This window comes from Podarcis liolepis (genome assembly GCF_965112155.1).
Source record: "Podarcis liolepis genome assembly, chromosome: 5".
Classification (NCBI taxonomy): Eukaryota; Metazoa; Chordata; class Lepidosauria; order Squamata; family Lacertidae; genus Podarcis; species Podarcis liolepis.
This window is the reverse complement of record NC_139556.1, coordinates 72,830,860-72,843,662: the sequence shown is the minus strand read 5'-3', so window position 1 is coordinate 72,843,662 and position 12,803 is coordinate 72,830,860. Positions and strand designations below refer to the sequence as shown.

Genomic DNA, 12,803 nt, shown 5'->3' with positions numbered 1-12,803 from the left:
GGATGTAGAATCAGCACCTACAGCTACACTATTGGGGATGGGATTCAATCACATCCCAGCAGATGCAGGCTGCACAATTAAAGCTGATTTGAAACGCCGTGCTTCAAAATCAGCTTCCCCAAAAGGTCATACTTTTCCTTATACGGAAAGATACACATAAAAATGAGCGGTAGCCCTTGCTTCTTGCAACTTTGTCTAATCTCCCCACAAGCAAATCAGGTTGAATGCGTATGAAACAGGTCATCTGGAAGTGACCTCAGAAGTTCAAATGGGACTATTGCTGAAGGCTGCCCTCTGTCGGCCATTACTTAGCAGATTTTTTAATTTTTTTTTATAGAACAGAACATCCTTTTCTCCAAGAATACCATGCCATCCATTCTATATGAATCATACTGCTTCCATTGTTAACCAAAATTTTTCACGATTAGGTTAGGTTAGCTTAGCGTATTTTATTAAGCCAGAACAAGTTTTCTGTATCAAGAAATTTGAGTTACAATGTTAAAGTATATTTACTGATAAGTAATTGGCACTGTGTTCGATGGTATATACGTATTCTCTGGTAAGTGTATTTCGAACAGCAACTTTTAAAAATGTTATAGTGCAATCCCATAGACATCAACCAAGAAACACATCCTCAGTGGGGCTTACTTCTGAGTAGATATGCATAGGATTATGCTGTCAATAAGCACGAACAACAACACCCTAAAGGTGTCTTTGATTAATTAGGCAGTAGACAAACAGACACACACACACACACACAATGGGGATACAAAAAGAAGATTGCAAGCACCATATTTAAAAGAAGCATTGTCTTTTTTTTCTAAGATAGGAATTCTTCTTCCACACATGCACACATCATTTACAAAGTACGGTAAGTATTCTCCTTGATTCAGAACTATTGGGTTTGCCATTATGCAAAAAGTATGCCATGGACAAATAAATCCAGGTCCATTTACTATGAAACTCCAAATTTGGTCCTGTCCCCCCTCCCAAATGCTCATGTTTTGTGGTTGAACCCTGAACAGCAGAAAATGCACCCCAAACTCTGGCACAGGTTTGGAGAAGATCTGACCATTTTGGGAGGTATTAACTGCAAACTCCAACTGGATATGTCAATGCACACTTGTGGGAGGCAGCAGAAAACTAACACAAAACTTTAGCATAGGTCTTTAGAGAAGACATTTACAGGTATCTTAAATGTATCTTTAAAACTCATATGATTAGTATTTTTTTTATGTTTTAAAAATTGTGTGACAACACTATTGGAAACCAGTGTGTAAAACAGACAGTCCATCTGTTGTCTTGCCAGCCTGCTAGCCACATCGATGCTTAACACAGTAGATGGATTGTATCACATTTATTACACCTGTGCGCTGCCAGCTAATGTTGATGACCATAGTCCAGTGCTCTACAATGGATATCATAGACGACATGATGGTTGATAGTACAACATTGCTTCTATCTAGATCTGGTAAATAGTCTGTGGGTCTGAAAATGTAGAGGTATTAAAGATGATCTTCCGACAGAAGGAACAGAATTCCTGAAACTCAAACAGAATGCTTGCTTTCACCAAACAAAAGACTCCTGAGCTAGGGACTCCCTTTCTGCAGTAAACTGAGAGGTGATTGTCTTCTACTGGGATTTAAAAATCACAAATGGGAGCCAAGCTGATGGAATCAGCTCAAGAAGCAGAAAGTCCGGCAGCCGTGTAGATTACACAGTTAATCCTCTAAAAATATGCTCTGTCCTTTTAAAGACAGAAGGGGCAGAGGGGGGTGAAATTGTGACCCCTCTTGAGGTCAAAGGGAATTTGTGATTGACTTGGATGGGGCCAAGATTTCACGCTTTCTCTCCAGCAGAAAATTCATATAGTTCTCCCAACAAAGTACTGTTATTGTAGTACTACTGCCCTACTAGTAGTTTCCCTACCAGAAGTAACCGAAATATTTTATTTTCTCATACTGTAGGATTAAACTCAGTTTTTTAAAAATGTAGTTTCCATAAAGATCCATGAGGCTTCCTTCTCAGTAGTGGAATGCCAAGCATCTATTTTCCTCTTGTGATGAAGCATTACAATGTATACAGAAAAACTTTGCTGCTCCAAAGCACATGACGTCACTCCAAAACAAGCCCAAGGGAGGATACTGTGCTTAAAAGTGAATGCGAGAAGAACGTGCAGTTCCACACCAGTCAAAGTATTACTTGGTACTGAGTGATAATGTGATACCCATGATAAATTGAACAGTAAAATAACCAACCCACCAAGTAGATTGGAGGGGATCCAAATGACCCACTGTTGTAATTTCTGGCTTCTACTTTCTTACGTTTCTAATTGCAAGAGGCAACATCAAGATTTTGTTGCTTTTCTTCAGCACACATTAAAAAAACCCCATTTATTCTAATACTATGTGAAATTAGATGTTAATTTGCTGGATTAAAAAAGTAACTGATTAGTTGTGGTGCAATGGGTAAGTGCATCTGGCTGTTAATCATAAATGCTTAGTCCCCATTTTACTTAAGGGGAGAGTTATTGGGTCAAAGCCCGTTAACAACCCAAATCCCACATGGCCTTGGAAGCCAGTCTGCTGATCTCAATAGAGCCCAATTTCCAAATTGTGCTTAGAATGTGTACTAGCTCAAGAACACCAACACTTGGAAACAATCCAAATGGAATCAATGGAGCTTCAAAGTCAGTGGATGTGAAAGTCAGTCCTAGGCATCTTTAATTAACTTTTTTGTCTGCCACTTCACATTAAAAAACACACAAAAAACTCTTAAGTGGGTTACAAAGTCCTAAAAATTATTTATTATTGCATCTCTATCTCACCTTTTCCTTCAAGGAGCTTGAGGCTCTGTATTTGCCTGTGGGTTAAACCATAGAGCCTAGGACTTGCCTATCAGAAGGTTGGCGGTTCAAATCCCCGCAACGGGGTGAGCTTCCATTGCTCAGTCCCTGCTCCTGCCAACCTAGCAGTTCAAAAGCACATCAAAGTGCAAGTAGGTAAATAGGTACTGCTCCGGCGGGAAGGTAAACGGCGTTTCCAGAAGTGGCTTAGTCATGCTGGCCACATGACCCGGAAGCTGTACGCCGGCTCCCTTGGCCAATAAAGCGAGATGAGTGCCACAACCCCAGAGTCGGTCACGATTGGACCTAATGGTCAGGGGTCCCTTTACCTTTACTTAACCCTGTGGAAGTAGATTAGGCTAACCCAAGAGCTGAACTTCATGGCTGAGTGGGAACTTGAACCCTGTTCTGCTTAGTCCTAGTCCAAACCCCAACCACCACACCTCAAATAAACATCACAAGTAAAAATCAAATTTTAAAAGAGAACAATTTTTAAAAGAGGTGCACATATCCTCTTAAACATGAAACAAAAATGATAATAATAATATATTATTATACAAGGTGTGACCGGAAAGTTCGGTGAATGGTCACAGAAATTGGACAGCGAGAAATATTTGAACATACAATTGGCATTGGAAACCCACGACATGCTCACAATTGTGTATGGAGATGAAGTTGTAACTTGAAAGACAGTGTATGCGTGGTTTAAGCATTTCTGTGAAGGGCAGCAAACCATCAAAGATAGCCCTTGGTCTGGCAGGCCGTCAACAACCAGAGCAGCCGCAAATGTTGACAGAGTCTGTGAGTTATTGATTGGCATTTGACCGTCTGAATGATGGCAGAAGAATTGCATTTTCTGTGTGAAATGAAATCGTTACTGAGGTTACTGAGTTGTCCCACCCTTCATATTTTCCCAATCTGTCCCCACTGGATTTCTTTCTTTTTCCAAAACTGAAATCTTTACTGAAAGGTCATAGATTTTCTAACATTTTACATGTCAAAGCTGCTGTGACGAGGGAACTGAAAGCAGTCCGAAAAGAGGACTTTTTCAGAAGTTTCCAACAGTTCTACGAACGTTATCAACGGTGCATTGTATCAGAGGGGGTCTACTTTGAAGGCCTGTAAGGTATGTAAGTTTGAATATTTCTCACTGTCTGGTTTCTGTGACCATTCACCGAACTTTCAGGTAACACCTTGTATAATCACTATAATAACTACTAGCAGATCCAAAATACTGTGGGGTGTGAAACACATAGCAGTCAAATACAACATTCCTAGAGTGAAGATAAAAGGGGGTGTCTGGACCAGCCAGTCAGAACTTCCTGTTTCCTCCTGGGCTCGAACAGACATCCTCTACATGTAACCAGAGGTGGGTGTGACCTCACCAGTGCAGATAACAAAATAGCACAGGGGAGGCAACCATCTCTCTCTGACTCCATTCCTTGAAGAAGCAACATCTCCTTAGCCTGAGATGCTCTCAGCCAAGAGAGGACAAAGGAACTACAGCCATACCTTGGGTTAAATATGCTTCAGGTTGAGCGTTTTCAAGTTACGCTCCTTGGTGACCCGGAAGTAATGGAGCGTGTTACTTCTGTGTTTTGCTGCTTGCGCATGCACAGACGCTCAAAATGACATCACACGCATGCGTGGAAGCGACAAAACGTGACCTGCGCACGCGCAGACGCGTGTTATATTCTACTCAGGATGTGAACGGGGCTCCGGAATGGATCCCATTCGCATCCAGAGGTACCACTGTATCTGGTTATTGGATAGATTCCACGTTTATATATTTTGTAACCTAAGTCTGCCTTCTGGGATCCTTCTGTGAACAGAATGTGAGTAAACTATTTTATATACTTTTATACAAGACTTTGTTGTGTCTATTCTTTTAAGAGGGAATAAAGGGGAATTACCAGGAAACTTATTTTAGAGGCTTATGCAAGCCTGGCAAAGACGTTATCCGCTGTGCAATTTTTTAAAAAGGGGAATGTTACTCTGCTAAATTATAGAACTTGTTAACACAAGTTGGGAAGGATATAATTAAACAATATATCCTCTCCTGCCTCCCTGAAAATTCCCACAAATACAACAGACACAACCAGCTCTACCCACCAAGTATACAAGCATGTATTTATGTAGAGCACCCTCACTTCTGTTGCTATCCCTTCCTAACTTAAGCTCCAAACAAAAGGTGAGGTCAAATGACACCACACCCTTCTGGAGCTCTCTGCTTTTCCCAGGCAGCACCCAGAATCTTCCCACCCACAACCCCATAAACCCATAAAGGCAGCACACCAAGTAAGGGACGTGCAGCCCTTGCACTCCGTGTAGCCAAAAAGGATAAGTTTGTAAATGGGAAGTGTTCCCAGCAAACCTCTCTCTCTTTTTTTACCCAGCAGTAAATCCCACCCAATTCAGTGAACTTTATGAAAGAAAGAAAACTCCCCACGGAAATAAAATGAGCTGATTCCACATTACACAGGCCATGGAAGTTCAGAGACTTCAAGTATTTTGCATGAGAAGGAAGGCAGCCCTCAGATGTTTACGTGAGGAAGTGTGACACCTTGCACAATTTTGAGATCCTGTGCACACGACAGCTGCCATTCTGCACACTTACCAAGGAACCCTTGAATTCCAACTTGGGAGGAAGGCTGGATGTAAATATAGTAAATAAATAGAATCATAGAGTTGGAAGGCAGCACGAGGGTACTCTAGTCCAACCCCCTACAATGCAGGAATCTTTTGCTTATTGTGGGGCTCAAACCCATAGCCCTGAGATTAAGAGTCTCATGCTCTACTGACTGAGTAATAATAATAATAATAATAATAATAATAATAATAATAGGGCTTCCTTCTGAGTAGAGATTATAGGACTGCTTTGCTACTTCTACTTAGGAAGAAACCATTATAAACCAGTATAAATAGTATAAATATTCCCAGTGGTTTCTCTGAGAATAAAGTTAGGATTCTTGCTCATATATGGTATCTCTCTCTCTCTCTCTCTCTCTCTCTCTCTCTCTCTCTCTCTAATTTCTTGCTGATTTAAGAACAAGATGGTCCTATTGATTTGGAAGCAAGGCATCCTCAGAAAGAAGGGGGGAAGGAGGGGGTGCATTTTGAGGAGGCTTTCTTCCAATGTATCCATTTGTATTTTTTATTATTTTGTGTGGGTTTTTTCTTTGTGCAGCATTTATTTGAATAGCCCCCCCTACCCCCCAACAGGAGGAGGAAGAGAAGGACTATTTTAGGGATCCTCCTCAGCATTCACGTCACCATCGTCTGATTCTGCCCCAGTCGGAATGATATTTGTAAAGACCCCCACAATTTCATCTCTGCGCCATAATTTAATATTAAGACACTGTTAGGAACAAAAAAACCAACAAAAACTTTCAAACATTATAGCCAACCAGGCCATGTTTGCCTATGATTTCCTTAGCCGTCCCTTGAAGGTGAGCTGTTGTTTGATGCGGCCAGACTGCGTGCTCTTCAGCAATCCCTTCATGTCCTCAGTAGCCTTAGGAATTTCAGCAGCCAATTCAACTTTAGCATAGTACCAAAAGTGGCTAGGCAAGGCTTTGAATAAGTGATAGCAGCAGAGACAAGCTTGGACCCTTTGGTGGTGATGGCCGTCACCAGCTTCTGCGCCATCCCAAAAGCAAGCGGAGGACGGAGGAGGACCGGAGAGGAGGAGAAGGAGGAACCCAATGTATCCATTTGTGGTGTGACCAAATACAGTTTGTTTTTCTTCTGGTTGGCCCGTTGTGTTCCTTTTGTGATTTATTCTTTATTTTGGTTGCCCGCTGCGGTCTCGCTGCCTTTCTGCGAGAGACTAAAATAAACATTTTGAATTGGTTTGTGATTTCAGGTCGTGACCCCACTCCGAGATTCCACACCAGCCCGCCTTGGCGCTTCCATGCAGCTAGTCGGCGCTCCGCCCAGCAAACCAAACACCCATTCATAAACAGACCAGGTTCTTCAGCCCTGAGTCAACGCCGGAGATAAGCTACACCGGCAGCGGCTACTGTTCTAGGGCTGGCCTCGCTTCTCGCACGGATCTCACTGCACCGAGGCTGCTCGAAGAAGGACGGGAGGCGTATCTGGTCCCTCGTAGCGGCAGCGAGGACATCACAGGCAGTAGCTGATTTAGTTCCGCGGACTGAAACAAACAAACAAACAGGCAGACACAAAACCCAAAGGCAGAGCCTTTGGCTGGACCAGGCTGGATGTCAGCTTTGGCGTTACACAGCATTCTTCTTCACGCAGAGGAGTTCAAAGCAAAGCACATTAGAGGTGGATGAGGATAGGCAACATTTTGCTAACACCCTGCCTCCTAAGAGGGTTAACTTGGAAGTAAATTCAATCAGCCTATCTTGGAATTAAATAGCACAGGGTCACTTACGCAGAGGAAAACATTGCGCGGCACTAATGCAAAGCAAATCGAAGAGATTTGCTTTAAAACACATCCACTTTAAAAGTATTCCAAAAACTTCGACGCAGTACTGACTCACGCTGCCTTTGTGCACCGTTTGCTAGCTTAATTTTTGGTGGCTTATCACCGACCGTCCTAGTCACACGGACGGTGAGGTCTGACTGCAACATCAAGTGATGTCTTGCAGGTGTGACAGATTCGTTTTCCACCTAGAATTCGTTTTCCATCTAGAATATTGCTCCAAATCCATTGATTGTCATCTGACTTTCGGACCTTAGGACTTCAGCAGCCTTTGGCTTTGTGCATTTCGACTTCAAGTTCGCCTGTTTCCTAACCACTCCTTGAGGCATCCAAGCAGAAGTTTGCTTAATGGCCCTGTTAAGGTGGAATTTGTTGAAATATTTATATTGCTTACAAAGTTATTCACAGTTTTTAATAGGAGTGTAAGAGTGCCAGCCTTCTCTTTGCAGGACTCTGCTTCATAAGTTATAAAAAATGTATTCTTAAAACATATGGTTACAGAAGCAGCGCCTTATATGAGCCCTTTGTGCCAATTGCCCTCTGATCTGCCTGCCAGAGAGTGGTTCACAAGTGTTAAAATGTGAGACTCAAACCTTTCCAACTTCACCTAAAAGTGTCAACATGGCATTATAATATGTCAATGAAACAAAAAGTTGTAAGGGGTATTACCACACCAGTTAAGGATTAAAAGCAGCCGTTATTTTGGATGTGCTTCTAAAAAGCCCATAATCCACTTGCATGAGCTTTGTGACCACAGACTGGGAAATACAGATCTAGAACACCACAGACAGAGGTTTCCCCTAGACATTGGGAATCATAGGTGGGGAGATCCCTGTTTCAATCATGGGCTTCCTGTGGGAACGTTCAGGGAGGCAGGAGAGGATATATTGTTTAATTATATCCTTCCCAACTTGTGTTAACAAGTTCTACAATTTAGCAGAGTAACATTCCCCTTTTTAAACTTGTACAGCAGATAACATCTTTGCCAGGCTTGTATAAGCCTCTAAAATAAGTTTCCTGATAATTTCCCTTTATTCCCTCATAAAAAGGTTAGACACCACATAGTCTTGTATAAAAGTATAAAAGAATTTACTCACACACATTCTGTTCACAGATGGATCCCAGAAGGCAGACTTAAGTTACAAAATACATACACCTGGAATCTATCCCGTAAGTCTAGTAGACCCAATCTGAGTATCACAAGTTGCTTAGTTTTTTGTTGTTGTATGAATTTCAAGAATCCCAAAGCTTGAGATTCAATAGCACAGGTGTTATAGAGATGAAGTGTTGTGCTAAATTGGCTCTTCTGCTGTGGCAAATGTAACCCCCCCCCCCTTTTTTTGACAGAGGTCAAGACCTGAGAAGAATAACAATGAGTTCATGAAAGTACTTGAGTGGATAGGGAAAAATGTAAACTCATGGGGAAAATGTGGCAATCTGCCGTGGAACAACCCCTTTGAAGACAATAACAGGAGTTAATCAGACCTTGTTGCTGGTTGCGAAGGGGTCCCTATACAGTTCAAGCTTCAGGGACCCCAAAATGTAGGTCCATCAGTGCACAAGCATCTGGCTGGGCATTGTGAGAACAGGATACTGGACCAGATGGACCTTTGACCTGATCCAGCAAGACTCTTCTTACTCTATAATGTAACAGGGTAGAGAAGGCCAAACTTATGCACACATATACACTTACCCCACAGGCACTTTCATCCTACTTCACTCATCATTCACACACTTGCACACTCATCAGTGCATGAAAACACACACCTGCAGCGCACATGTACAGCACTGTCTCTGGCTTATTTATTTATTGTGTTTATATCCCACCTTTGTTCCAAGAAGCTCAAGATGGAGTTCATTGTTCATCCCCTCCTTATTTATTTCCCACAACAACCCTGTGAGGTAGAAATAAATAAATAAAATCGTCCAGTAGCACCTTAGAGACCAACTAAGTTTGTTCTGGGTAGAAGCTGTGTTCTGGGTTAGGCTGAGAGGCAGTGACTGGCCCAGGGTTGCCCAGTGAGCTTCATGGCTGAGAGGGGATTCCAACAACCCTGGTCTCCCAGATCCTAGGAGATCTACTTACACCTAGATGGACATTATGCTGCTCACCAGTGCCAGGTGAAGAGCCTGCTGGATCATACCAATGGCCCATCTAGCCCAACCTGTGGGAAACTTGCAAGCAGAATCCGAGCAGAACAACACTCTCCCCTCCTTTGGTTACCAGGAAGTGGTATTCAGAAGCATTACAGTGGTACCTCGGGTTACAGACGCTTCAGGTTACAGATTCCGCTAACCCAGGAATAGTACCTCGGGTTAAGAACTTTGCTTCAGGATGAGAACAGAAATCTAGCGGTGGCGGCGCAGCAGCAGCAAGAAGCCCCATTAGCTAAAGTAGTACCTCAGGTTAAGAACAGTTTCAGGTTAAGAACGGACCTCCGGAACGTATTAAGTTCTTAACCCGAGGTACCACTGTATTGCCTTCCACCATGGACGCAGAGCATAGCCATCAATAGCCGTCTCCTCCAAGAATGTCTAAACCTCTTCTAAAGGTCCAAACCTCTTCTAAAGCCATCCAGGCCACCACCACCTTCTGTGGAAGTGAGTTCGTAGTTTAACTATGTGTTCCGTGAAGGTCTTTCTTTTCTCTGTCCTGACTCTTCCAACATTCCGCTGCATTGAATGACTACGAGTTCTAGAGAGGGAGCAAAACATTTCTCTGTCCTCTTTCTTCATGCCACGCATGATTTTATAAATACAGTTCGGCTGCCTAATTAAAACCCCGAATCTCCCCCATCGTTTGCGAATTTGAGCTCTGCAATCCGTCCAGCTTCTTTGCCCGCTCCCCCCCCCCCCCCCCAGTCTACAGGACCGCAGAAACCCTGCACGGCATTTTATCCCACTTAGCCTTGCCCGACCTCTATTTCCTCGCGTCCCACGCTCTCCTTTTCAAGACCAGCCTCTCCTAGGAATCGAACCAATATTCCGCAGTGCTTCCTAACCTGGATCTGCTTCAGGCATGATCCATTCTTCAAAGTGTGTCTGTAGAGGAAAGCTATTTCTATAAACTCTTTTCACCGGGTTGTTTTGCTCTGTGTTTTATTTACTGATGTTACTATTGTAACGGCCGTGGGATTGTTTTATATATTTCGCAGAGGGCATAGATCTCTCATTTTGTCATGAAGCGGCCAATCCATCCATCAGTAAAATCCAGCCTCCTTTCCCTTTTCGCCTTGGAGCTGATGAGAGGGAAAGCGAGATTGGGGAGAGATTCTTTGGCAATTCTTTGCAACGTATCTGGCTCCCCAATTGTGTCTCCGCTTGATTTCTTCGCTGATGATGGGATCCCGGAAGGCTCTTCACCCTTGAGCGCACCTGCCTTGTCCACAGCCCGCGAGCAACAGGGAAAGCCCAGCTAACCTCCTCTGTCTCTCTCTTATGACCAAGATGCTTCGGTTCCTGAGTTGTTGTTGTTGTTGTTGTTGTTGTTGTTGTTGTTGTTGTTCTTCTTCTTCTTCTTCTTCTTCTTCTTCTTCTTCTTCTTCTTCTTCTTCTTCTTCTTCTTCTTCTTCTTCTTCTTCTTCTTCTTCTTCTTCTTCTTCTTCAGCGAAGGCGGTCCTTCGAGGGAGCGCTGCGAAAGTGTGTCAGGGCCATAAAAGCGCGGGGCGCAAGCTTCAAAGGGCCCCCTGATGACTTTCCAACCTTTATTTATGTGGCTATTAATGCAATCTCCATCGCGCAGATATACATCTTTATCCTTTCAACTGATATGCTGGGAATCAATTAGATATGCAGATTACATTTCATAAGATCCCAAATGTTAATCTTCCCCCCACTTTTTTCTCTCTAGGTCCTGACTGTTAATTTCCCCCCCTTTCTTTCGCCATCTCATATTATGTTTCGACAGTCGAGGGAGGTGAAAGGAACCCTCCGAACAATTAATCTTCGGGCTACTTGATTGAGAAGGACTTTTTTTTTTAAAAAAAAAAAAAGGCTAAAGGCAGGGGGAGAGGAAGGCTGGCTCCCCTCTCTTGGGGAGGGGGTGTCACATTTACCCGGGACGGGGAAACAGGGAGGGGAAGCGGGTGGCCTCTTAACCAGCCGGCGGCAGAGGGAAGGGCTGCGCGCTTTATGGGAGTCTATCTAGGAGAGTTTGGAACTCCAGCCCAATGGGTCGTGTTTTGTTGACGTCCACTCCGGTCCCATGCAAAGGGCCTCGGAGTTCGGCAGGATTTATCCCTAAGTATTTAGATTTCAGCCTTGGAAACATTATCCTTCAAGCACACCAGGACACACTCTCTCTCTCTCTCTCTCTCTCACACACACACACACACACACACACACACCCCTGTACGTGTTGCTTATTTAGTTATATAGCTATTTCTATACATCCTTCTCATTATGAAAAGTCATGGCTACCTGCAGTAAAGGCATTTAAATAGCATAATATCCAGAATAAATGACCAGCACCGATTCCAATTCATTTTCTCAAAAATGCTTGGATTTCAGTGGGGACAGTGTTCGCAGTGGTCTGGCCGGTGTCCTTCAGGTCACTTAGGATGTTCACAGTAATATCTGGAAGCTTAGCTTGGTAATGTATTGGATGCCAGTCCAGTATTTGTGTTTGTGTACACGCACACAAACACACACACACACACACACACACACACACACACACACACTTACTTTCTCACCTTTGAGACACCGAAACTCCAGGCGGGCATACTTGGTTGTTAAGCATTTTCCACCGAAACAAAGATGAGAGTTTCCCATTTAATGGCGCGTGCAAACCTATACATTGTTCCCTAAGACTGAGTTCTCTTGAACTCAGAGAAAGCAACTGTAGCCTACTTCGTCCATTTAAAAAAATAAACCCTCCAAAATACCTGGAAAAACATCACTCAAAAATCTGTCCTTTACAGTGGTACCTCGGGTTAAGTACTTAATTCGTTCCGGAGGTCCGTACTTAACCTGAAACTGTTCTTAACCTGAAGCACCACTTTAGCTAATGGGGCCTCCCGCCGCTGCCCCGCCGCCGGAGCACGATTTCTGTTCTTATCCTGAAGCAAAGTTCTTAACCTGAAGCACTATTTCTGGGTTAGCGGAGTCTGTAACCTGAAGGGTATGTAACCTGAAGCGTATGTAACCCGAGGTACCACTGTATTAGGACCAACCAAAATGTCACACACTTGTTGCAAGCTTTTGAGTATTTAAGGCTCTTACCGAAATCATTTAGACATAAACACGTTAAAAACTCATCAAACACTTCCCTTTCAGTTTTTAGATTTCTGTGGCGTCAGTTTTCTTGCGTTTTCTGCCTGTTGTGGAACTTGCAAGTGAAACCGGATCCTATCTGTGTATGTTTGCTGGGAAGGAAGTTTCACTGAGTTCGGTAAGGCTTGCTCCTAAAGGGGGTGCATAGGATTGAAGTTATGCAGCCTAATCATCACCATCATCATCATCACCATCATCCCTTCTACACACTTGCCTCAAGGATATGTACCACGG

General features: G+C 43.4%; 1 long non-coding RNA gene across 1 annotated transcript in view; it reads right to left on the bottom strand.

Annotated features, from left to right (window-relative positions):
• The window catches only part of LOC310708398, a 149,266-nt gene extending 137,637 nt beyond the window's left edge, over window positions 1–11,629 (bottom strand). The window contains exon 1 of the long non-coding RNA XR_014526997.1: window positions 11,582–11,629. This is a non-coding gene — a long non-coding RNA (uncharacterized lncRNA). The remainder of the gene's footprint in view (window positions 1–11,581) is intronic.
• Between the last annotated feature and the right edge of the window lie 1,174 nt (window positions 11,630–12,803).